The sequence below is a fragment of the Strix uralensis genome, chromosome 5, assembly GCF_047716275.1.
Source record: "Strix uralensis isolate ZFMK-TIS-50842 chromosome 5, bStrUra1, whole genome shotgun sequence".
Taxonomy (NCBI): domain Eukaryota; kingdom Metazoa; phylum Chordata; class Aves; order Strigiformes; family Strigidae; genus Strix; species Strix uralensis.
Genome location: NC_133976.1, coordinates 29903429 through 29930891, shown reverse-complemented (window position 1 = coordinate 29930891; position 27463 = coordinate 29903429). Strand labels below are relative to the sequence as shown.

Sequence of the window (27463 nt, the reverse complement as noted above, 5' to 3'; positions counted from 1 at the left end):
GTTATCATGCAAAGGAGGGAGAGTTCTTGAAACACAAAGAAAACCTGTATTGTGAGGCATTGTAAAGAATATTGAGATACTGTGTAATGTCACGGTAAGCTAAAAATCTGCTTGGAAAACTGTTGTTTAATATCAAGGATGGGGTATTGCTTTTAAAACTTCCAATAGATACCAGAATTTCTGGGGGGCTGTTGGAAAGGAGCATATCCTCACTTTGAAGCTTATTCCTGGTGGGTGCCACGCTGTTGTAAATTTAACTGACCCTAAGAGTATTGGTCTTTGAGAGCATATAAGAATAGGATTTATGGTTCTGAGTTAATAAAATATGCTGATGCCACTGTAAGCCCTATTTAGATAGACACCAGTAATCTCTGTTGAGCAGTATGAAACCGACTGCCTCTAAGTAGTAGAAACCTAATAGTTCACAGCAAGGTTGTACCACATCCAGAGATGAGAAAAACGTGTCTGAAGTCAGAGGAGTTTTAGCTGCATGGTTTTATTTTCTCGTGTAATTGCGTTCTTTCTCCTGCGCTAATATTATACATCATGTTGGGTAAACAAGATACCCAAAGAGCACAGAGGAAAAGGTGCTTTTTAAAGTTCATACCATACCTTATTTTTGCTAGCTTCAGTACAAGGAATACGATTCTTCTGAATCTACAAGGTGAATCTGAAGTATGTGGAATTGGTGTTAAAGGCGGACTGTGCTGTGCGTTCATAAAAAACCCCCATTCAGTTCAATAATGAGATACATTAAGAAGGCTAAGTTAACGTATCACCACACTGTGTGTTTTGTACAGTATAAAAATGCTGTTGCCAAGTTTTTATCTTTCATGGAAGGAGTTGATAGAATTACGTTTAGAAAGATAACTTTGAATTTGTAATTTTTCTATTGTGTTTGAAATATTTGACATTTAAGTACGTGGTTGTATTTACATATGTTGCATTTTCATTACAGCTAATCCTCTTGAAACTTGGTTGGCAGATGCCTTAAGCAGTTCTGTAAAATTGGGACAGATACAGTATTCTGCAACCTTGGAATCTAGTTGCAAATAAAGAACATTTTATAATTATATTTTTACAGTTTTTAAGATTCTCACTTTTAAAATTTAAAACAGAATTTCTGTGTGTAAACAATAAGGAAATAGACTTTACTAGGGAGATTAATATCTGAAAATTCACTAAGTGGCACCTTATTTTAATATAAAATGTTAATCTAGATTTTACATGCTGCAAGCATAAAGATTACCCTGTATGCTACTTAATATATTAAGTAAACAATCTGTGTGATGAAACCGTTCTGTGTGCATTATGAGGCACGTGTCTTTTTACAAAAGGCAACAGTTTTCAATATTAAGTCTAAATGATTGTTTTATAATGTAAAAGGAAAGTAGAATAAGAAATAATTTCTTTGACAAGTAGTATGTTTTTTTATAGTCCCCAAATACATGGTGTCCATATGTGCTGGGGTTTTGTTTTTTGTTTTGGGGCTTTTAAAAGCAAATATTCTCAGCAGTTTTTCACCACCGTTTCCTAGCTTTTGATTTATTCAAACCGTGAAAATTACAGCTAAGTATGACTAAATATGTTTTGTTCTGTAAGTGAAATAGCTAACTGAACAAATACCTTTAAGTTCGCAGAATTCAGTGTTAATAGTCACTGAATTTAAACAGTCCAAAATGCAAGAAAAAAAATAATGTAACTGTGTAAACTTTATGACATATTAAATGTAAAACTTAACCTACAACCTGGAGTTGATTTTTTTTTTTTTTTTAAACTCAGATTGCATTACCTTTAGAAGAGTATCCAACAATTCCTTCTCTCCTAAAAAAAAAATAAATTCTTGCAATCTACTCCCTCTTGTATTTCATCCTAACAGTGGTTGCATTCATCCATTCAAACATCGGGTACTGCACTACTGCTCCTGAACCAGGACAGCCCTCTGCCTGGCTTCCTGTACAGGGGAGAGCCATAGGCTCTGCTAGGAGCTCTGTGTTAGGTCGCAATTACATCCTGTTTAGATGTTTAAAGTTAGGTAGGATGGATCTGATTTTAGTATTGCATAACAGTGAGTAAAGGCGGTCCAAACAATCCAAACCAAACCTGGTTTCTTTGACCAGGCATTTCCGGTTTACTGTTTGGTTCTGGGTCCACTCCTTGTTAATCCTTCTGCCTCTGCTTTTTCATCTTCTTTTAATGTAAAAAGTTCCTCTGAGGTACCTGTTTTACCCGGCAAGAGTGTAATCGTCCTCCAGGTTGCTCACATGATAGATTTGTAATACATGTGTTCTTACAAACCTTTCATGCCTTTTTTCTGGTTAAGCTGCTGCTTGGTGGCAGCAATTCACGTTCAAGTGTCCAATGGCTGCGTTGAGCTGGCTCTGTTTTCCTTAGAAAGCTCGCCTCCCTTTTGAAAAGCACAGAATACAGTGGGAGTTTATGCCTGTAAGTTTATATACTAGTTCTTCTGTACATGTGTTTGTCATGCGTTGGCGGTTTGTTTTGGTGGCACTGAGGTCCCAAGTCTCCCGCCCCTCATGGTCTCCTGAAGGAGGGAGGATTCCCCCTACAGTCATGGGGGTCTTTTAAAATCAGGCTTGATGAATGTACTTGTTACTGCTTTGTGAGCCAAACCCCAAGACACAGTATCTGATCCCAAATATGTAATTCATTTAAATACCGCCAAGATTAAAGAGCAGTAGGTCGTGGACAGATAAATGAGCCCTCAGCTCCCGCAGTGGCCGTGTTGGGAAGAGCTGTGCTGGTCTTCAGGGAGATGGAGGAAATCTGCCCTCACCCCTAGGTGCCAGCAAGGTGTATAATGCTTATTTCGCCCTTTTTCTCATCTCTGTCACTCTTGGACATCACCTTGGCAGTGTTGTGCAGGAAACTGGCTTGCAGTTTTCTGCCGGGTAGGAGAGGGGCGATTTCCTACCTCAGCCCCTGACCTTCCCCTGGGTGGCTGGGTGGGATGGGCATCCCTGCCATGCGGAGGTGGCCCTGCCCACCTGGGATGCGGCCCCTGCTGGAGCCAAGGGCAGCAGATAACGAGCAGACAATTAAACGGCTTAGTAAAAGAAGACACAGACTTAATGCCGTGTGCTGCTCATCTTCGATTTTCATAAACTCATACATACAATCCAGTGAATCGGGAAGTAGGATGAAGGTTATCGCAATTTTGACGCAAACACTTAAATAGCTAATCTGTTTCTAAATGGTTATGTTTTTGATCTCAAGCCTCTTTACATGGCTGAGCTGCTTTTTTTTATTCTAACTTGACTTTGTTTTATAGGGGAAATATTTCTGATCAGATTGCTTAAGCTCTGAGCTGTCATGTAAATACGTTCTGTCAAGTATATAATACACATTTTAAAATTTGTCTAAATATTTATGCTCTTGAGGGGATCACTGTAGCTCTCAACAGACAGTTGCAACCTAGCGAGTAAATAAATTGTTTTTCTTTTTTTTCAAGTCTGCATTGTTTTTGCAAGATATTGTAACCATTTGAAAGATCACTTGAATCTCACAAAATTTTGCAAGCTAGTTTTGTTATTCACTTGAGAAAAAAGTACCTCCTGCCTTTCAGCAGTGCCTGCAAATATATACGTGCACATATATATATTTAAAATGAAATGCTTCTCCTTCATCTAAAAACTAAAGAACAAAACACGAAGTGAATGAATTTACATGTGCCACCACATCTAAATTTATCATTAGAAATGTTGTGAAGCACGTCTTCTGTTATTTTAAATTTGCTTCCAGTATGTGCTCCATGGATTATTTTTTTCTTATTTTAGTAATTTTCCTGCCTGAATTACAGTGATAAGATCTGTGGTGTTCTGAATCTTTTTTTAAAAAAAAATTTTTAAAGTTCAGTGAAATTCAGTGGAGCAAAGATCAGTAATTTTCATTCATTTTCAAGTAATGAGCTGTATTTTTCCACACTAGTATATGAAGGAAAATTATTAATGCTAAAGTTTAGATAATGTAGCTAGTTTGTAATTAGTAAGAGTTATAATAGCTGTGATTGACATCAGGCACAAGGTTGCCGTAATGTTAAACACCTCAGAAACTGTTTACCAATAAAAAAAGATGTCACAGTTTAAACTGGTGGAAGTATGTTTTGGATGCTAGTCTATATAAATCGTAATAAATTGTATTATCCTTTCTTTTTGCCTTGTACAAATAATAAAGTATATCCAGAGAAAGTAAATCTGTGATTTTAACATCTTTTGACAAGCACATTAGACTGCAGAAAGAGCATCCAAGTTGGGGCTCGGGGCATATGGTGCTACCTTCTGCTAGCATAGCTCCAGAGCAAGTCACTGTGTTCACCAAGGGGTCATATTCAGACTCTCAGGTTCTTTCCTCAGGTCTGGGGAAGAAAACACAGTTCCTCTTCGTACGGAAAAATCAGAACATAAGCCACAAACGTCACTTCCCTGCATACCTTCATTGTGCAGAGAACATAGAGATGCTCTGAAATGCTTTGCTATCAATCGGATTTTTTGTCAAGGCATTCAAGAGAGGCTTCAGAGAAGTTAAGCTAAACAAAAATTGTGTTGGTTAATAATCCACAATCAAAACAATGCTGTAGCACTGTAAATCCTCGAATTAGCTTATGTAAATATTTATAGCTATTTTTTAATTCTGAAAAGAGATATAATGCTATTTTAAAAGAACAGATGTTTATATCGTAATGTGAAATTGTCAAAGCATTTCAAACTTACGTATGTTCACAGTATTATTTAAATGCTTGTTTCATGAATAAGTAGCAACTCCCACAGACTCACTTTTCACATCTTCCTAGATTGTCTTATTTTATTTAGATTTAAAGACTGGTATTTATAATAGATAATCCAAGTGTTGTGTATCTTGGGAATTCAACATATGGATGGGGATATGGAAGGCATTAGTTATATGAGATTTGTTGACCAGCTTTTAATTCAGATTGTCATTTTTAACACACGGCGGTGCAGATGGTAAAGTTTTGACTGTCCGTCAGAGCCCCAATACCTCAGGGACAGCTGTTGCTGATAAATCTTTTTTACATGCTTTAGGTCAAGATTAGTCAAACCTGTTACAGCACCTGCTTCTACATATGCAAATCTGTTGTTTTGTCATTTCATTAAACAAGGAAAAGTAGTGGTCTCTCGTGGCTGTAAGTAAGCCTGGAACATAGCCCGTATGAAATGAAATCTAGCAAAAACACAACTGTGGTTTCTGCAGTATAGCCATGGGACGCTGCTTCTGTTTGGGGGCTTTGTTTCTGGAAGACTGCCTGTAATTTGGAAGGAGGGTAGAAAGACAAGTATATGTTTGGAGGCGAGAAGAAAAGGGAAGGTGTTTGCTGTCATTGACTGTAGGGTAGTTGTGAAGTTTGACATGCCCAGAAGCTAGTGGGTGCCATGTGGGGCTCCCCTACACTGCATACCTCCGTTTTCATCATCTGGTAAGCCTGCAGCATGATTTCCGGGCACTGGAGCATACAACATGTCTACTTCGGTTTGGAGCTGATTGATCCACGGTACGGAACATGCTTGTGGGATCTTCCCTTGCTATAGAAGAACATAAATGATTGAAATGCCTTCTTAAGAAAGAAAAGTATCATTTGTTTATGTACTTTGGTGCCTAGTAAAAAAAATTCTGTCAAACAGCAGCACGCTGTGAGAGCTGATGGTTTACTGCACAGAGTTACACATCTATGTGGGTTGTGGAAACTTTTAAGCTGTTTATATTTGTTTACTCTATTAGGCATATAGAGAGTTTAAGTCATGGGTAAGAGACTTCTTCATTTATTGTACTTTGCAAGTAGGGCTGTGGCATGTAATAGAAATGGCACTTAAGGACTGTTTTTTTAGCAAACTGACAGAAGATTTTATCCTGCACTGCCATAGATTGCTGTGGGGGAGAAAGGGAAATTGTAAAATTGATGAACAAATGTTGCATGCTGTCATTTTAGATTATATTGTTTCGCCATGAAGTTTTTGCTAATTTTTTTAAAGATACTGTAAAATGCCGCTGTTGTGGAAAGTACCGTAGTAGTGCTGTCAACTGTGTTAATTATTTAATTTCAAGGCTAGTTTGTCAACAGTATCTTAATCAAGTCACCAGCAAAAATGCTTTTTGAACATTCTGTGGAGAAAAAAGAATACCGCCCTGACCTTTCGACCTTGTCAGCTGAGTTTTCTCATTCTGACACTAGGCATTATTTTTGCAAGGGTTGGAAGTTTAACTCTTCAAGGAACCAGATAGCATTTTTATTGGGATATTAATTCTGGTAGGTGTTAATCTCATCAAGATTTGCAGACATTTTCCTTCATAGGCCATTCTGATTTGTAGCTTTTTCTTTTCACAGCAGTATTAAATACCAAACCTTCTCTGATATGGAAGTTCATTAGAGATACGTCTTTGATGGCAGCCCTTTCAGGGCTTCAGTTTCAAATACCTTGATGTAAAGCTTAAGAAGCCATTGTGTTGTAAGCCCTCCTTGATGTGTCTTATTTAGATCTGCATAGTAAATCAAGGAAAGTAAATAACAAGGCAGCAGATGGAAGCATGAAGATAAGGCCAGTGAACAATTGTATTTGTATTTTGTTATGATGTTGACAGGAGCTAAAATTCACTAATCTAGTTCAACTGATCTGCATTTCAAAGAAATCTCATTTAGCAGCAACTTGAAGGTTTGGAGGATAAAGTTCTTTTATTGCAGCTTTTATTGCATTCTTTGCTAATTTATCTGGTCAAGATTTAGCCTTGCTTACTTAAAGCAGCAAGCATGTTACAAGGAGTCTTAAATACTACGAAAGCATTAATGTCTAGACTATGAACTGAAGGTAATTACATATCCATCAGTGAATAGGCTACGTTTAGGAGATACTGTTGTCCAAATGAAAATTCAAGAGAAATGCAGATAAGGTATTTTCCCCTGTTTTCTCATTGAGTGTGTGGGGTTTTTTTAATTATTTTTTTAATTGGGAAAATGAATACATAAGCAAATCTAAAATTATTAAATATAAAAAATAGAATTTCTTGAACTATGAATTCAGTCATGCCATACTTTGCTGCTCTGTTTACAAACTTATAGCTCATATTAAGTTTTCATTTAATGATTACCCTTCTGTATCTATTAAACAAACCTATTAAAAGGCAGACAAGAGTTTAGTAGAATGATGGATCACAATTGTTTTTGTGTGCTCTAAATGATGTAGATAATATATATGTAAGTTATATACTTTGTATTAGTCAACATACAGCCATGTAATCTGAAAAAAATTGATTAATATATTGTACAAATCAAATATAATTAAAAAAAAGAGTGATATAAAGTAGAACATAGGGTGTCCTTTTGGAATTTTAAAAAAGTTATTTAATCTTGAGGCCAAAAACCAGCCTTTTACTTTGATTTACTATTTCACTTTATAATATAAACACTAACAGTAGGCTATTTAGAGAATCGATCACAAGCGCACGCATACCCATGTACAGATACAACACTAATACAGGAAAGTGTGCCAGACTGGTGTACATCCACTCTAATAATGGGGCCCATTTCTATAAGACATGTAAATCAAAACCAGCAGCTGCTGCGTTTTAATGCTGTAGTCCTTGCTGCCCTTCTGCAGCCCATCCTTGTCGTAGAGCCCACACCTGTGCCCTGAGGACTGCACTTCGTCTCATTTGTGGTGTGGGTCTTGGCACTTCTTTGTAGTGTGTCTTCTTAGTCTGGGGAGGAGTGGAGGGGGAGGCAGCTGTGGATGACGGTACTTGGTAGGCTGCGGTGATATTTGATTGCTTTTGACTGCTGGAGCTTCTAGGCTAATCAGATCATGGGGTGGTAAATGCTTCTTTAGTAGTAGCACTGGCTTAAGCATCTTCTGGTTCCTTCTCATTGCTGTATCTCTGAAGATGCTCATACAGTGGTTTGTGGGTCTGCAAGGTGGACTTTGTAAGGTTGAAAACAGCTTTTATTTTGCCAGGTTACTTTTAATCTAGACTAGTTCCCCAGCATGGCTGACCATGTATCCCTGTGCACAGCTGCCTTGGCACAGCTCAGTGGCCAGTGCCAGGAAGGGGAAGGTGGTGCTGCAGCTGCCTCTGCCACTGGAAGAAGTGTTGATCAGTCTGCATCCCAAGATGCACAGGGTGAGCTTCCCCAGCAGAGCAAGCCAAGCCACATCATGACTGGGTGGTCCCACCTTTATCCAGGCCACATCTCCCCACTCCTCTCCTGGCAGGGACGTCCCTGTTTTGGTCAGAGGTTGATCACTTGTTTTGCAGGACTGTATTCAAATAATTGCACTCTGTGATCTGTCTAACCTTGCAATTGCACAGATGTCCAAGTGAGCACAAGGAATGGGCGAGGGTCTGCAGCTGGAGCTGAAGAGGAAGGTGAGGGAAATTAGGGCTGCTTCAGCTCCAGTTTAGAGTGGCTTCAGTCATTGTACTTCGGCATCCTGTCTGGAAATCTTGCCTTTACTCCCCAGACCACTGTATGTTCTGCATGTGTGAAATGAAGTAGTCAATACAAATAGCAGTTATTCAAAAAAGGTGACTCGCACTGCTTTGTGAAATAAATACATACCAGCCAAGATAATGATGACAATAAAATAAATCAAACTCCTAGAAAACTCCACAGTGTATCTGAACATTTAATTACATCCCAATCTGCCAAAGTTCAGAAGGGAAAGTTTGGGTTTGAAGGTATCCCAAGGATGTTATCCTGCTTACATCACCCAGGAGCAAATATATGGCAAGAGTAAGTCCCTTCAGGGACAGTGGTGTTAACATCTTTAGATCGGGTCTTCTGTCGTGTAACAGCTTAAGTCATCCCCTCAAATAAAGCATATGCTCCTACTGTCTGGCCTGTCCCACAGTCTCCAGAGTTTTATCAATCATAGTCTGTTTTTCAAACTTCATGCCCTTGTACCTTTTGCTTCAGCATCGCTGACCCTCACCCCATCCTGTCTAAGCCCTTCCTGTGTCCTGGCATTGCCTAGGGTGACAAGGAGGCATCCCGGCTGTCACTGAATGGTCGCCTCTTGTGCTCCTGTCCCTGCTGGCTCCACGCGTGTGTTGTATTCCTCACAGGGCTGTGGGAGGGGGGAGAGTTCTCAGCAAAAGGGAGAGTGGAGACAAAATAAAGAGGAAAAGGAGAAATAGATTAAAAAATCCCGAGTGAAGTTTTATGGAATTTCCCACATGTCTGCCTCTACAGAAACCTTTTGTACCCCTCCCCCAGTCTAAGTGCTGCAGCAGTGTAACAGTACTGTGTGTTAATGAGTGATCTCAGGTGATAGGGATCAAAACCATTTAGAAATGCGGTGGATTAAAAAACAAGACTTGAGTTCCTGCTGTCATCATGTCAGTACCTTTGTCGACTGTAGAGCCCTGACTGAATGTGTGTGATGTTGCATGCCTGGAATCACAGCGAACTGCTCAGCATTCGTCTCTTCAGATCCTAATGTGTGTCCCTGTGTTGAATGGCAGCCTAACGTTGGAAAGAGAAGGGCAGATAGAGCTGGAAGGAATACCGGAGAAAGGAGGTGGCACTCTTCCCACTGGGGATTGCTGGAGAAAAATATTCCCAGACATACTTGCCACAGAAAGTACTATGCAAGTTTACCACTATCTATTTAACCTCCCCAAGCTTGGATGTTTATTTGACAACAGTTTACCAACTATTCCATCTGATTGTCCCAAATTCAACATTATATCTTTGTTGGCAGCTTGCCTGATAGAGCTGGTTAGCCTGTGTCCTCTGTCCTCTATCTCCTGTATAGCATTTCCTTTGGGATGACAGACAACTAGCCATGCAAGGAATTATTTAGACACAGGTCTTACCTTTATTTTCATGCCAGTCCATCCTCGTAATTACAATTCAGTTTAAGTTTGTATTTCTGGTCAATATATTTTAAATAAATATGAATAAATTTGCAAGAGAAACAAGGAATATTTCTCTTACTCTTAATGTCATCCCAAATCCAGAAGATTTCAGTATACAGCTGATGAGAGGATTAGATTTTAAAATATTACAAATTTTAGTAGGTGTTTTCAGGTCCTGCAGGAGATGTACATCAAAGTATAGGGAAGGTTATTGGTTAGCTTAGTGGCACTGGTGCATGGGCTCTAGTAGTAGAAAGACCATTTTACCTGTAGATGTATAATTTGTCCTGCCTTTCTCTTTTTATTATATAAGAGAAGGGAATTAGTGCCATCTCTGATATTTTTGAAGTACTGTTTTTTTGATCTGTAATAAACTTACTTAAATTGCAGACAAACCAAACAGTTTCATTCAGTTTAACAGCACAACATTTAGTTGTCATTATTTTGCAGTATAACACCTTTACTTCTTTAATTATTTACATCGTGATTAATCTTTTGTTTACTCATTATGTTGTTTCCAGATTAGGACAACAATACTAGAGATCAGCACAGATATATTTGTGTCTTTTGTTGCTGTATTTTAATATGTCTTTCTTAACTGAGGTTTCAGCATTTAGCAAAACAGTGATTGTTTTTGTGAGATAAGATTTCTAGGTAAAGGCTTTTAGATAAAGATGATACTAAAGGCACATGATTGTAATACTACATTAGGCAGACTATACAGTTACATATGAGAGTAAATATTATTCAGTCTTAAACCAAAACTCCAATCTGGTCCTTGATTGTATATATGCTATCACTTCAGGCCAAATCCTGCAGTGGTCTTTTACTTAGTTTCACCCAATAGGCTATCGGTATTGAAAGTAAAATTAATAGGATGCTTATGTACAAAAATGGAATTTTTAGCATATTTAGTCAGGGACCTGAGGCATTGGATTCTTTTGTAAATAAGATATATAATACTAAAAAAATTGAGAAACTTGCTTCCATAGTCTTCAAATACTTTAACGCATTTTTCTGTAACATACTCTAAAAATACATAGCAGTCATGAGATAAAGTATTCTATCAATGCTTGTTTGGGATGGCTTTGTAATGCAGCTGTGGCTTTATGAATTGCCAAACAAGTTCCGTAACAGTAATGCTAATAAGGTCATGTTACCATGTATAGCTTTTACTTTGTGTCTTAGGTAACTTATGGAAATGGTGTGAGCTTGCACACGAGTGTAGGTTTTAATACCCCAAGTTAATACATGTGTACTCTGGAATATGTTTGCGTCTTTAATCGTATAGGTTGCTTGTATCACTGTTCTGTTTCAGAAGTCAAAAACATAAGCTAAGAAATACTTAATGTAAAGATTTCTTCATGTGTCTTTGATATATGTGGATTTCCACCAGGGGTATAATTGAATTAGGAAATATATGGAATAAATTTTTAAAGCAGGCATGAATACTTATTTAACCTTCAGAAGGGATTATATAACAAGTGGTTGAAAAGAAACGTGTTCTTAGTTTACACAATTTTTTTGGTAACTGTTGATTCCCAGTGCTTGCAGCTGAGGTAATTGTGTATCAACTTTTCCCCCTTAAGGTGCACTTGTGTGAGAAAGCCAAGATCATATTCGGGGAAGAGTCTATAAACTTTTTAATTGTAACTTGAAGCCATGTATGGAAAGAGTGAGAATCATGGCTTTTATCTGGCATCCAGTAGGTAGCCATCTTCTAATACCTGTTCTCATGGCGTTCTTTCTCAACGTTGAAGTAGTGGTGATGCTACTTCTGAATTGTTGTTACTACTGCTATCAGATTGTTTTTAAAGGGTTTATCCTGCAGTACTATTTTACCTGCTGTACTATATGTGGAGTCCACTTCTCTAAATTTTGCAGTTTTGCGAGAAGCTTGTCTTTGCTCATGTATCAGTTCTAAGACATTCGGTTCTTGTTTGCTACAGCTTGCTCTTATTTATAGTTAGTATCACAGTGATGTGCAGGATATCAAACAGAGCTTGGATTCCTTTTTAGCTGGATGGGTTGTATTCCTACCCTTAAGATTTTACATTCTAAACAGAGAAGTTGGACAAATGGTAGATGGGAGAGGTGGCCTAAAATGTTGCTATAGGCCAGTAATACATCGGTCTTTGATCATTAGCATGCTGTACAGTGAATCTTCTTTCATCCTCAGTGTAGCCATTTGAGCTGCAGAAGCAAACAGAACGGCAGTCATCATAGCAGCCTCTTCTTTTGCAGAGCATAGAAGTGATGAGGGGGAATAGATAGAACAGTAAACATACTTTGATCCGATATATCAAGCTGACCAAAAAAAGTACCAGTAATTCAAATTCCTCACTGTAGGGTCTAAAAAGAATGTTAATAAATAGGTTTGTGAGTAGATGTAGTGAAAACTTTCTGATTTTTGGGTGAAATGTTAGGGTATTAATTCATGCATTTTGCAAAAGGGACTTTGGTTGCATACTGATGTCTGAACAAAGTTATTTTTGTCCTGTTATGTTTTTTTGTGCTAGTACAGGCTGCTTCTTCATATAATGTGCCAATGCATAAGTCTCCATATAGGGATACTCAGTTCACAGACACAAAGATCTGTATCTAGCAAGACAGCAGAAAGGACTATTCCTTTGGTACACCTGGTGTAGGTATGGATAGAATTAATTAACATAGTTTTTGCTCAAAAGTGACATGCCAGTCCATGACAGCAAAAAGTGTTTGTTCCTGATGACAGTCATTTGCTTTCTGCTGGTTCAGAAGGCTTCCCTGGAGGAATTTTAATTGATCTGCACTTACCCAAAATAAATCAGAAACACTGCTGTATCCTAGAGATTAAAGCAAAAGAGAAGATATTGGAATACAGAGTATATGATTTTTAAGGTTTGCTTTGAGATGAAGCTTGGGACATGGGGATGCTGACCTGCATTTCTATGTGTTGAACTGAGCAGGAACACAGGGATGAAGTTACAGACTCAAACACATGAGACCAGCAAACAACTTGAGAAGCAGAACCTTGCTTTGTAGCCCTCTGCCCTGGCTGCTTTGGGACTGTGGACTGGGGAGAGGAAGGCTACTGCTGCTTTACAGTAAGACTTTGCTACCTCATTTGATCTATTTTCTTTTTTTTTTTTTTTCTGTGATGATACTATTTTGGAAAAGGCAATCAAATTTATTAAGCATCTAGTAAAGTACAGAGAACCGTGGGAATTCACTTTGCAGTTCAAAAGGATCTAGCCTGTACTTAAAATGCAAGTAAGACTAGATTCCCTGTGTGTCTAATGCAGTAATTCTGCTTCTTGTGTGGTGAATATATCAGTGTAAAATGGATATAAGAATTTACTCAGTTAGCACTAGCATAAATGAATACAGAAGGAGATAGGACTGGTCATCCTGGTTCAGACCAATGGTTTACCTAGGCCATCCTCTGTCTCCCATGAAGGCTCTCTTCCAAAGGTACCTCCACTCTCCCTTTTGACTCATGAAAACTCCTTGCATCAACAAGTCCACAGTCCTGTTACCCATTTTTGGAGAAAAAACTCCTGCTTTTTCTTTTGAACTTGAGTTTTACTAGGCAGTTCCTGAGCTCAAGGAATAGGGAACAAATGATGCCTCTGCAGCCTCTCCTCTGTAGTCTTCTATCATGCCTGCCCTTAAATTGTCTCTTTTTCAGTCTGGACAGTTGTGGTGTATTGAATTGTTCCTCATGTGGAAACCATTCTAAGCCTTTGATCATGTACGTTTTCTTCTCTGAACCTTTGCTAATTAGTTCTATTGTGCTGTGTTCTGTTATGGACACCAAAGCAGAGCACACTTTTCAAGATGGGAATTAATACGGTGGCAAATGATGTGTTACGCTTGTCCTTTATTCCTTTCCCTATAATTTTTAACATTCAGTTTATGGTTTTGAGTCTGACAGAGTGGTGAGTTTTAAGTTTTCATGGACCTATCCATCATAAATCCCAGGTCTTACTTTCTGAGCAGTAAGATGTAGTGCAATAGAGAGCTGTTTTGTTTAACAGAAGATTCAGATTAGAGTATTTTGTCAATAATGGGTAGCCAAGATGGTTTCCAGTGAACCTGTGTTCAGCAAATTGCTTGCCTGCTTGAACCCTGCCAAAAGTATTCAAAATTTCTTGGTGGCGCAAAATAAATAATAATAGGTAATTACAGTTTAATTTGTACACTTACGCTTTTCAAAGTAATATAATCTTGTTATTATGAATCTCAGGAGTGGAGTAGATGACTACTTTAGTAGTCGTGACTACTTCACATGTTTCATACAAAGAAAGAAAGATGTAAAACATGCGGGATTTCTTCCAAGGTATGCAGTACACGTGTGTAAGAAAGGTCCTGAAGTGTGTTTTGAAGAGGTGATGGTCATACCTTGCTTAAAACACACTATGGATGCTTGCACTTACTGTGTTCCTTTCCCTTCTTACCCTTAGAAAATTTCAAGTGAAAGTTAAGGACCATTTGTCCTTATCTGCCATAGAGGTGACGGACACTTCTGGAAGGAGGACCAGTTTGAGCAAAAAGGAAAAGACCATCCCTTCAGCTGTACAGCAAGGTGACTAAGTGACTCCGAAGAAATGTAAGTGATTTATAACTGAACTGTGGCTGTTTCTACTGTGGATTTATATGCTCTGTAGGAGGAGTACAGTACCACGTCACTGAAACGTATTGCTTATAAAGTATGGTTTAGGAAGAATTTGTGGAGCATACAGAAAAAACGCACTCCTCCTATGTTTATGTGGTGGTAAGGTATACGGCAATTTTTTGTTTTCAAATGACAATTGTTAATGGAAGTGAAGTGCGGTAAGAGTCACAAAGCTGTTTTTTTTACCATTTTCTACTCATCTAGATCTGAGTTAGTTTAGATACATAGAAACTAAGCAGCTAAATATCAGTTAGTCATCCTAGATTCTGCTTACCCTCAGGGGAGAAGCAGTCATCTCCAGAGGCTGATGCAGCTCATCCTTAAAAGTAATGCCTAGGGAATTCAGTATTACTCTTTGAGTAGCTTGTGTGTCTCTGTTGACTGTTTAGCTTTAGCCCAAGTGTTCAATGAACACTTTAACCTGGCACGTCTGCAGTGCCAGCTTCTTCTCCCCTCCCCATATTGTTGTTCTCCCTCAGCATGTGTAGCTGTACATAAATTTGGAGAATGGATCTGGCTGAAAATAACGAATTATTTCTACAGTTTTGTTTTCGGCTGGTTTTATCACAGCCTTCTCCCATATGGCTGTGCAAGGGCCGTGACTGGTACAAAGGGTGATGGGGGTGGGAATTAGCAGCCAAAAGTGTGGGGGAATGCACGATCGCTTCTTTTGGCAGCTGTGCTAGTTTCTGCAGCTTAAATTGCTTGGTGAGCTATAGTCTCAGACCTTACAGATATTTTTAGTGCTTTGCCATTTATAAGAGTGGAAAAACTTGAGTGAGGCACCCTTACTTATTATCTAATGGGGAACTACTGTTCTGTGCATTTCATACTGTGGTAGTGCAGGGTCTTTTATATCATTTGTAAATTAAAATTCAGATCTCCAAAACCAGGAAATGGTCACAAATGACTAGCAAGTAAGCAGGTGTCTTATAGTAATTTATAGTGTAGGCATGATACTGTATAATTCATACATACATATATTATTTCTGAATCTTAAAAATGCTAGCCCGATTTTGTATAGCACCAAGCATGATGTGTAGGTTGGGTGATACCGTATGATTAGCAGTTGGACTAATTTAGGCACAAGATCCTTGCCTCTCCTAAACAGTAAGATACTGAATAACATTTCATTCTCACATTAAATACCTGATGGGAGGGTGTAAAGAAGACAGAACCAGACTTTTCTCATTGGTGCCCAGTGACAGGATGAGAGGCAATGGGTGCAAGTTGAATACAGAAAATTCCATTTAAACATAATATAAAATACTTCCGTACCTTGAGGATGGTGAAACTTTGGAGCAGATTGCCCAAAGAGGGTGTAGAATCTCCATCCATAGAGATACTCAAATCCCAGTGGTACACATTGACAAGCAGCCTGCTACGTCTGACCCTGCTTGAGCAGAGGTTTAGACTAGATGATCTCCCGAGGTCCCTTCCAACCTCAGCTATTTTATGATTCTGGGAATATTTATAGGTAAGCAAAATCAGACAAGATTCTGCTGTTTTATTTTGTGATATTTAAATTTTCTTGGGATTTGTTTTTTTGGCTTTTTTTTTTTTTTGTATTTTTCCTATTTTGATGTATTTAGCTATTCAGTTTAGGCTTTTACTTAAGTTTTGGCTAAAGATGAGAGATGGCAGAAGTTGCGAGCTTTCTAAAATGTGTTAAATTATATTTAAAGACTTGTGAATATAAACGAAAATCACATTGAAGTCTGTGAAAATATTTTTTAGCTATGAATTAGCACCATAATTCACGTGATGTGGACAGTCACATGATGGGGATTTTAGATGTTTAAAATGAGTATCTTTTTCACTTGATCCATGGAAAGGAAGATACATTTTTAATATCATTTTGTGTTTGGGAAAAAAAAAGACAAAACTAGGGACAAAGCCTTGGAGGAGAGATCCATTAATCTATAACAGAAATAGCTGTCTTCCTGAAGTCTTGTCAGAGGTCAATGAGACCTATAAAGTGGCCTAACAATTTCATTATAAGCTTTGCTTTCAGGTACTTGCAAATGGCCATTATGGGACAGTCCATAATTCAAGTGAATGCCAATATAAACATGTAAAAACTGTGCAAATGTACAGTGAGACTTAACAATATAGTCTTCCATTTTCTACAGATGTGAGATTCAGGGGCTTCCTTGTGTTTTGAAATTCTTTGGAAAAAGGAACTCTAGCTTCAAATGTCAGTTTTCTTGAATTTCAACTTCGATTGGTTTGGCAGACATTTTCTGTCCACGGTTTTGCTGTAGGCTGAATGTCCTTGCAAAAGCTTCCATGAGATGGGTACATCATTTCTGAAAATGGAAAAAAAAAAAGCTCTAAAAAAAGGTCTAGGAACTATCTGCTTTGCTTTTGAGCAAGGACTTGAAATTTGAGAGTGAAGCTTTTATGGGTTATAAGATGTGCCTTTTGCCATGCCTCTGAACATCTATCCTTATTGCACTGAATTATAAGCTTTTGAAAATTGCTGCTTACTCATAATCAGAAGAGGCATATAACTTTGTCAGCACATTCAGAAATTATTCTCTGTATGTTCTTAAGCTCCTAGAAATGATTGAGTCTGTCCTGACTTGGAGATCAAACACTGTATGACGTTTCAAATGTACAGATCCCCTGTTATTTTCACAAAAGGGTTTTTTTTAATTTTTCTGGGACAGTGTGGTTTGATTTTTATGCTTGTTGAGAATTCTGTTTTTCTGCATCTTACACTTAGTTTTCCCGTGTACTCTTTGAGAAGGATGACAAGAGTTGGATTAATTACCGCTGACATTATTCATCTAAAAACATAGGTGTTATAAATCTGAGTTGGTCACTATAGACTTCTTTAGTTAGTGAAGAGAGATGGAGGCTTCCAGGGGAGGATTCCCATAGCCTCTTTTTATGTCTGTCTTAAGATGAGATGATTCATCCTTTGGAGATGCCTGTTTCTTGTCACTGACAATAAAAGAGCCTAAGGTGACCGGCACAAATTTAGACATCTAACTTGTATATTAAATGTTAAGGCAAATAAATTCCATCTCATTTGACATAACGTGAGACTTAAGAGGCAGGAATGTTACCGCTGACACTGACAAAAACGTCCTGCTTTCACATGAGTAAACAAAATTATTTTTTAAACTCTTTCTTTGTGGTTATGGTGATACATACGAGCTTATTAAAAGGACATTTTCCATATTGCTTAGACATTGTATCTAACCATTCAAAAATGCTCTTCAAATGCTATTTTAATATTAACTATGAAATATAGATTTTTGAGTTTTTATTATATTGTGTCTCTAGGTTGAGAAATACAAATGTTTTAACTCTATGACATTACTTAATTTCTAGTAAGATAGTAAAAAAGATTATCTTGAGATTCTAGCATTGTTGCTTTAGTATAGCTCGCAATAAAAGGCTGAAAAAATCTGGTGCAATATAACAGACGAAAACGTGTTTTTTTCTAATTTTTAAAAGCAAATAATTAAGTGACTTTCCAGTTTGAAAAAGATTGCTCTACTATCAACTAATATTGATAATGTGTTCTATTAAATGAGATTGTGATGAAAAGCTGTTTCCCATTTGTGTTGAAGTATTGTAGATTTCTGTAGTAATTTAAACTTCTGTCTGTATTTGAGTAATGGCAACTACATCACCTAACATGGGATGATAACATACCACCTTCTTCAATTCCTGTGTTCATGGATACGGACTGTTTGTAGGGAGTACTTTCTGGCCATGGAATAGTTGAACAGGTCTGAAAGGCATTAGAAGGAATGTACGATGTTTCTATTTGCTTTTTAGTTAAAATATAGGTGTATGACAACTTGGAGTGTAACTTATGATTAGATGTCTTTTTGTGGCTAATTGCCATATATTTGAATTATTACCTTGGATGGTGAGACTTACCTGGACTTACTTCATAATGTGTTTTTATCATCACTGTAATGAAGCTGAACAACAGTAGAATATGCTTCAAAGATGGTCTCAGTATTATACTTGTCCTGTTGTAGGAAAAATGCACATGATTTCTTATGGTAAGCTCTATTTCTGTGCTTCCACTTACAGCTGACTGATTAACCTCATTGTGGTATATCAAATTTTTCTTGCAGTTTTAATTTTGTTTTGAATATTAATTTTTGTATCTGGGATGTATCTTTCACTTTGTTTCCATCTTTTCATTGTTATTAAAAATGTGGTACATTTAGTTAAGTATTGCATAGTACCAGAGTGCATGTATAATAGTGTAAAATTACAGAGAATACCTGTCTCCTGAAATCTACATTCAACCTGAGGAAGAGATTTATTTTTTATAATTTTTAAAGATTACTTGCAAATTGGCCTAAAGAAAGTACTTAGAGAAGGGAAGCAATCTCATGTTAATTTTCAGGTATTTTCTCTCTATATATATTTGCACAAAATAACATCCATCAGTGTTTCTATCTCAGTATCAGCAAACCATGTGCTGTAAACATGAACAAAATATTTCCCTTAGAAACACTTGCCATATCGGTACTTGCTGGCCAAGATTCTCACTGGTAATTACGCAGAACTTCACTGAAGTTGACATGCTGGCTCTTTTCTTCACAATAGTCTGGCTTTATTTGAGTTGGATTTGTAATATTCCTATCCTTCTGCTGCTTGAAGAATGTTTAGTTTTGAATGGCATTTTTATGCATTATCACAAAAATCCGCCAAAAAGACCCTAGTTCTGAGAAAATGAAAAGGGCAGTTCAGCCAAGGTGCCGCTACACAGAGGATGTTTGAGTAGTGAAGAACTGTGCGTGTTTGTATTGAACTATAAATTTTATGTTATGATTGACATTTTGTCCTGACACTGTTACAGGGTTCAGACTGAGTAGATCCAACAGGCTGAGACTATCTGGGTCCAGTGAATGAACCTGAGTACAGAAACCTGAGGAGTATCTCTGTTAAGGAAACTCATTAATGACTGCATCAAAATTAACAGAGTAAATGTTGTCCACGGCACAGTCATCTAAACCAGCAAGGTTTTTTTAATAATAGAAAATTCCACATGGGGTCAATCCCATTCCATGTAGGTAGCGAATCAAGTTCCCATCACAGTGTTGATCTGACTCAAATTTTAAAGGCAACCTGAAGTTTCAAACAGAGAAAAAGGGAAAGATATTTTGATTGTTGCAGGCGTTTTTAGAAAGTATAAATATGTATTGATGGTTTTTCTAAAACTAAGTTGCTATGCATCTCTTCTCAAGTTGCAAAGCAGGCAAGAGAGGAAGGAAGACTTTTTACCAGCATGTCTTCATTTCTTCAGCCTATGTAAGCTGTCTTGTCTCCAGTGGATTTTGGATGTTTAGATTCCTGAATTACTTGGTTGAAAGCATCGATTAATTGGACCTTATGCCTATTCTGCCTGTCAATTTTCTTCATTTTCTACCTTGTGAGAGATGGAGTTGTATTAGTTTGATTTGAGGTATTTTTCCTGTGGTATAAGGGAGTGAAAGATGGGTGATAGACTAAATAAGGATGTTATAAGGATGCCAGCTAAGCAGATGTCTTTCACTGAAATGATGATTTTATAGACTCTGGTGTCCCCCTGCATGCAGTTGCAGTTCCCTGGCATTGAGCTTTTCAGGAATTGGAAGTGGTATGAAACATGCATTTGTAATGGAAGACAATATTCTTCATATAAGATCAGTAAATATTTTTATAGGATTACTGTCTGTTGGTAAACAGCTGCAGAGCTGTGCTTCAGAGGTAGAAGCATTTGAATGGTAATGAAGGGATTCTTGTATACAGTTAACAAAGCATTGTGAGATCCTTTGGGGCATATGTCAGGACATGTATAATAGTAGTAATAATACACTGCATTTCATCTGAGGATTTCAAAGAACTTTATAGAAAACATTAATGAATTAAGTATCACCCTAACCCCCTGTGAAGTACTGCTAAGACTACTTCAATCATTAGGTGGTCTGAACACAGAAATACCATAGCATTTTTGCTGTATGTTGGTTAACATGCCTTTGCTGCACAGGTAATTTGGGAAGCTTTAGTCATATGTATCCTGATCAATATTCTTGACACAGAGGTGTTAAGGCACAGAGAAATGGATTGACTTGGCACAGGCAAACATTAACTCCAGCATAAGCATTCTAACACCAAAATCATCCAAAAATGTCTGGCTCCTTGCAGCAATAGTTGGCTTGGGCTCCTGGGTCCCTTTGGATTCTGCCATTGAGTTACGTGCATCCCCTGATCCGTGTGGGGATCACGCCCAGACTTTGACCATGCTCTGTGATGAAGATGATGTTTTTGACTGCTTTACGTGAGAAGAGTTAACTTGAGATCCCTGGAGTGGATATTTGCTATTGTACAGTTTGAAGCGCTGTGTAATATTACAGAAGATAACACTGTGCAAACGCAGTGCAGTTGGAATGTGGCCATTTAGAGTAACAATTTCATGAGTTCTGATACACTGATATATGTATATGTCAGAAAACCAGCATATTTATATGTGTTAAAACCATTGGTATGCGATACATTAAACACAAACAGCTTTTCAAGGGCAAGACAGTAGTTGCAAAAACACTGTAGCTGCAAAGTATAAGAGCAGAAACCATCTGTTGTGTAGTGTGTTTTGATGAAAACATCCATGATGGAAACCAAAGCTAATTAAACAGTTATTCCACAATGCAATTTAGGGCTTTTTAAATAATCTTATTTAGAAAGTTAGTTTGGAGAGACAACTGTAAAAGACACTTTTTTTTTGCCCCATCAACACTGCTGCCTGTTTACGGCCACCTTTTCTACATCATTGCTAAGGACCATTCTCTCACCTGTTGTCCCTTTCGCTGAAGGAGATACCAGTAGTATCTTAAAAGTATTCTTTAATGTTTTTGCTATTCTAGACCTCACATTTTGCAGTAGTGAAATATAAAATCCCTTCTCTACATTATCTGTAGCAACAAATGAAAACATGTAGGTTCTCAACTGACACAATTTTGGCTAAAATCATATTTTTAAATAGAAACCAAGTATGGGTTATGCTAATAGAACCTCATTTGTAATTTAAACTGCAGCTGTTAACATTCAATAATGGAGCCATACATCAAGGAGTTTTCTGCAAAAACAGAAAAATACTAATTCTTCATCCTCAGATCTGCAAATCCAGACTGATGGGATTTCAGCCCTTCATCTTTTAGTGACAGGCAGCAGCATCAGTGGAATAAAACTAAAATGTGATCCCCTTTCTCTCCACCTCCTTCCCCTAATTTTACTCTGACAGAGAAAGAATCGCAGTTTTAGCTGGTATCTTTGCTCAGGGGAAAAATGGTCTGTCATCAGGTCTTTTAGGGAGAAAGAGCTCTTCAGTGGAGCAGTTAAATGGTATTTTGATTCTCAGGGTGCATCTTATACCTGTATTTTTGCAAGATATGATAAACGATTTCTGAGACAGTTACTGAGAGCAGAATCAAGGTCATCAACCTTCCCCCAAGAGGTCAATATCTCTCAGTTCTTGTTTCTGATGAAAATGTTGAACATGGGGGAGATGGGCTCCAGATCTGAAAGTGAGCAGTCTCATGTGAGCAATCCCCAGCTACATGATAGTAAAAGATGTACTCCTGTTTTTTCAACTGCAAAAATCAGTGACTGATCAGATTTTTCTAGATGAATCTTAATTGATTTTGCAATAATTTAGTGCATGCATGTTGAAGTTTATCATTCTAAATCCCCTAACATGCATACATTACTGTAAAGTCCTCTAAAATTCGTGATGAAATAGAAGCCTTTGGGTATTTTGAAGTTGAGACCTCCTGTGTCTTTGGAGAAATTTGGTTTGAAGCCCTACAGCTAAATTCCAAAGCTCTTCATTGTCTGCAAATGAGTTGCTCTGTACTGGAGTTGGCTTATGAAGCTGCATCCCTGCATATGGCTGGAAATACTCGGTTGTCTGAAGAGATAAAAGATATAAATCTGCCACATGAAAATAAATCTTTACAAACTGCTTTACAAAACAAAAATAATGTGGTCTTATACCTAGAAGAGAAAATGGTTATCATCTTAGTATTAATAGGCTTTGGTAATATCTCTGTTAGTATTTTAGTTCAATTCAGGACTGCATTTCAGAGGTGTCAGGATAAACTAGCTTCCCTTTGAACCTTCCTGATGATGAAGCTAAACAAGGGCAAGTACTCCAAAAATGGACCAAAAGTAGCACAAAATAAAGTGTCTTGAAGCACATGTCACATGGATGTAAAGTGCTTGGCTCCAGCTGTTCTGCTGTACAGGGTCATTCTTGTTAGGCTCCACTATTTCCTACTGTAGATGTTTTGTTAGTTAAATAAGATCACAGGCATCCTTGTCATGAAAAAATCTGTAAAAAAACCACCCCTTTCTTATCTGTGAGTAATGTAGTATTTCCATTTCTTGCTCACATAGTAGATTAGAGTCTGTAACTGTAGAGTTGTCTTCTGGATTTAAAACGTTTTCAAATATTCACATGTAGTTAGTAGACCAGTAGTAGACCAGTGAGCTATTTTTATTTTGTATGTTTAAAACTACTGAAGCAGGAGTTGTTTTTATCTAGTCTATTTCCGTTAAAACTGTCATTTAAAGGGTGAAGTTTTGAATTTTTGATTTCACCTTCTCTATTCATATTTCTAAGTGAAACGTTAAACAGATACCTTAGAGGAGAACTAGATGACCTATGGAGGGTTGACCTTTTCAACTCCCTTTTCTATGGTTATATGATAAATGAAGCAAAAGTTATTGCTTGTTTATCAGTAGTTAGGAAATGGAAGCTAATACTGAAAGCCAAAAGCTGAGTATCTTTTCATAATAATCTGCTATCATTTCTGAATGTTAATAAATTGTGGAGTATGTGTGTATGTATCTATATACACAGGCGAGTATGCACATGCACACAAGTGTATGTATATTAATGCATATTTAGTATGACATGTAGTACAGAGTAGTGCTGATAGCAATATTGATGAGGTAGTTCATTGGACAGGGCATCGGTTGTAGTATGTACTACTCTCCTCATTACTTGTAAGATGAAGCATTTAGTCTGCTTTTCTAAATAGATACTCACTGCTTTGTGCCCAGGTTTCTAACGTTGTGCACATTTCTAGTGTTTTTCTAACCTAGTCAGTGTTTGTAAATGAGGTTGCTGTATGCTGGCATCTGTAGTTCTTCATTGGACACCTAACCATGATTTATGAGCTCTGAGTTATCAAAGTCTTTGATTTTGGCCCATCAGCCAATATCCTGTTTCCATGACACTGTGTATGGCACTGAGTTAATGACTTACTTGTTCCTGTGCTCTTCAGACTGAGTCAATAGATAGATAGTTACTTTGGTAGCATACTGTGAAATAGTAAGATGATACTTCTGAAGTGCCAAAGGTAAAAATCCAAATACTGTGTTTAGGAATTACTCAAAAGCCAACGTTTTTGTCTACTGTAGCTTGCTGTTTAATAATTTAAAATTTGTCACATTTTTGCATTATTTTTAAAATAGTCATACTGACTCATATAGGTGAAAATTTTGTACCTTTTTTTGCTCATAGGTGAAACTGAGTATCATGTGATGTAAGGAAATAGGCAGTTTGTAATATATATAAAAGGGACCAAAGAAGAGGACAAAAAGAAGAGCTGGTAGCAATTTAGGGAAAACAGTTTGAGACTAGTTGAATGTCAGGAAGACATTAGTTATGAATGCCCGTTAACTCTCAGGAGTATTAGACCAGCCATTATAGGGTGAGGTAATAAAATATTTGAACATCAACTGATTTTTTAGTAAGACAGTAAAAGTACAGAGAAGATGGAAAAAATGATAAAATGGACTTTATAGTGTTTTGCACAATGTCATAACTGCTCACCAGGCTCACCATAAACACAGACTCCTCAAAACTCTTCAGCCATTGCCATAGCTGTAGGAGTGCTCCCAAACAGTCAAATCTTCAATATGTAGAAACATTAGCATAACAGTACATTTTTTAATGTTGAACTGTATATTTCAAGTATCTTATTTATTGATGGATACAGCACTTTTATTGACATGGCTTATGATTAATGTAAAAATAATGTAAAAAATTGCAGATGCATATATTCAGTGACTTTGCTTGTCATGCAGAAGTCTGGCAAATGTGAGTTTTTAAGTGTGCTCTGAAGATGGACAGCTTTAACTTTATTTACTTCCTAAGGACAAGCGACACGACCCTGACCTGCCATTTACTACCTGTCATGTGAATTGCAGAATTAAAAAAACCCTGAGTATTTGTGATTTTTCTCAATTGCTTGAGAGCATCTATGGCACTAATGTTTCACTTAATGTTCCACTCACTCTTGGAATCAAAATCCTTTAGAGTATAACATGGACAATTCCCTTCCTAGGCTATAGGAAACACTGAAAGCCTGAACTAGGAAGTTCTGGAAGGAGAAGGACCTTTGCCTCTCAGATCTGTGTGTGTAAGATTGCTTTACTGTGAAAAGTTTTCCCAGACCTATCTGAAAGGCTTTTGGAGGAAGGAAACAGAGTGACTTAAGTTCACCACGCAATTGTTGAAAAGATAAATCAGGTTAGCAAATGAACAGGTGGGCAACACCATCCAGAAGAATTAAAGTCCTGAAGTAGTGTGTGGTTGTGTACATGTTAGCTGAGAACTTCTTAAATGTGGCTTCTATACTGACTTTATTCTTAATACTTACTACAGGGTTCCCACCCAGAGATCACATTTACTGCTGTTGTTGCAGATGTCAATTTTGTAATTTCTTGATTGCTACCATAAGTTGATGGTGGAATATTATGATTGGTCTAATTGTCAGACATGACTTAAAGGTGTAAACAAGGTGCTGTGCAGGCTTTGGTGACTGTCTTTCGTTTCTGTTACTTCTTTTTCTGTGAAGCTGAATGCTGGCCAAGTTTAGAACCAAGGAAATCCTTTCCATTACTTGCGTTGATTTTCCCAGTGTGGCAGGGTGCTCTACGTCTTTTCCATGCATATGTCTTTCATCAGATGAAAATATTCTGTCAAGGGAAGCATGTGAATAGGATTTAAATAGCTACCTGATTTGTGGACAAAACCAGGCAGAATTGTGCCTGAAGAAACAAAAATATTTCTAAAAATTAGACCCTGAATGTTGGTTTAAAGGTTGTGTCCTTTGGAAGGATTTGAAGCAGTTTAGGTGCTTATGTTGCTCTAGGGACTTCTAGTACTGTGAGGTTTTAAGGAAGACTAAGTATTCCAGGAAGTTTAAGAGCTTATGGCATCGTAAATATTTAAGATGATTTAAAAGGTTATGTCCTCTTTAGTATTTGAGTTGGATTAAGTGCTTATATTGCCTTAAGGACTTTCTCCTTTTTTTTTTTGCCCTAAAAGGAACCTAGGAAATTAAATGCAAAAAACCCTATAGATGCAGTGTTCAGGCTGCATTTGAGAAATGCAAAATTCTAGGGTTCAATAGCAGCATTAACTTGACCACAATAGGTATACATCAAAGATGGAGAGAACAATGGAGGGTGTCTAGGAAACAGCTGGATATGAAATCCAGAAGTAGTAGTTTTTAATACCTTGACAGCCAATGCATTGGGAAAATTTTTTTCTTCTTCTTCTTGTTCTGTATGATTTGGTAAAGAAGATCAAATATATGTTCAGAATAGAATCAGATCATGGAAATGCAAGGAAACAATTTCATCTTAAAAGGTAAAGAGCGTCTTTAATTCAATATGCTAGACAATAGGAAGCCATTTAGTTTCATTTTGCAGTTTTGCTGATATTTCACCTCAATAAGGAATGATGAATATTGTATATTTGGGTTTCAGTTGCTTATTTTTTCAAAATTTAATCAATTTATGTATTTATTCTTGTCTTCTGATGTGCCTCGCCTAAAGTATTCACTGAAGTGTATTTACATAACATATTTTTTGAAGTTTCTATGCTTCTGTAATTGTAGGTCTGTTCCTAAAAAGTACATTTTTTATTTGTAATTTTATTAACCAAGCACATACACTTCTCGGTGCGTAAAAAGTAAATTGCCACCATGCATTCAATGTATTCTATGCTGCCTCAAATAAATAGGCGTCAGTCCAAACTCACATTTTTCTCATGGGCCTCTCATATAGCACTGATGTTGCGCGGTTAATACAGCACAATTATGGTAGCTGTATCTGCTCTTGCAGGCTGCTTTTGTGCAGCACTGATGACAGCCAGCTGGGCCGTGTCTGGTGGCCCCATGGGGAAGACATTAAATGATCTCTGGAATGGTCCTATGGCGTGGATACTGCGTTCTGACAGCAGCAGAGCAGCCCTGCTCTTCCGTGGTGACATACATGCTGAAATACCGTCCACACAACACGAATTGACATGCCCCTTGATAGCATCTTCTCACTGATCATGCTGCCTAGACAAAAAATCAGCTTGTAAGTTGAGGTAGAAGAGTGGCATCTACAGGAACAGGAGTTGAGGATGAGGATAACCTGAAACCTTTGTGACTAGGTAGGCAATGTACAGCCTGTATTCAGCTATGTAGGTAGGATGAGTGAGGTGTCTTCCACATGGCCACATGCCCCCAGAAAGTTCACTGATAATATCCCAGTAAGCTGAAATATGCTGCCAGCTATGCCATGAGTATTCTGATACTGGTGGTAGTGCTGGCTCACTCTGTATCAGCAGTTATGACCAAGAATCACTAACAGTTGGTAGTACAATGCGTTCAAAGGGTGGGATGGTCAGAACTGATTATCTTCCAGGCTATGTCTGTGGCCCTCTGTTATATATCACTTAATGCAGAGTTGAGAAGAATATGGTGGAGAAAGAGAGTTAAGAAGAAAATGGGATATAGTTCTAAACATAGGTCTAAGGTGCAGTGCACTGATTGAGCTATTGTTGCTATGTGTTGATGCCATACAATTAAATGATTATGTGTTTTAAACTGGGTTTCGTGT

General features: G+C 37.5%; 1 long non-coding RNA gene across 1 annotated transcript in view; it reads left to right on the top strand.

The window, feature by feature from the left end:
* Nucleotides 1-27463, top strand: part of LOC141944122 (uncharacterized) — a 138804-nt gene that overhangs the window by 51154 nt on the left and 60187 nt on the right. Inside the window, exon 2 of the long non-coding RNA XR_012629169.1 lies at nt 14331-14476. This is a non-coding gene — a long non-coding RNA (uncharacterized LOC141944122). The remainder of the gene's footprint in view (nt 1-14330; nt 14477-27463) is intronic.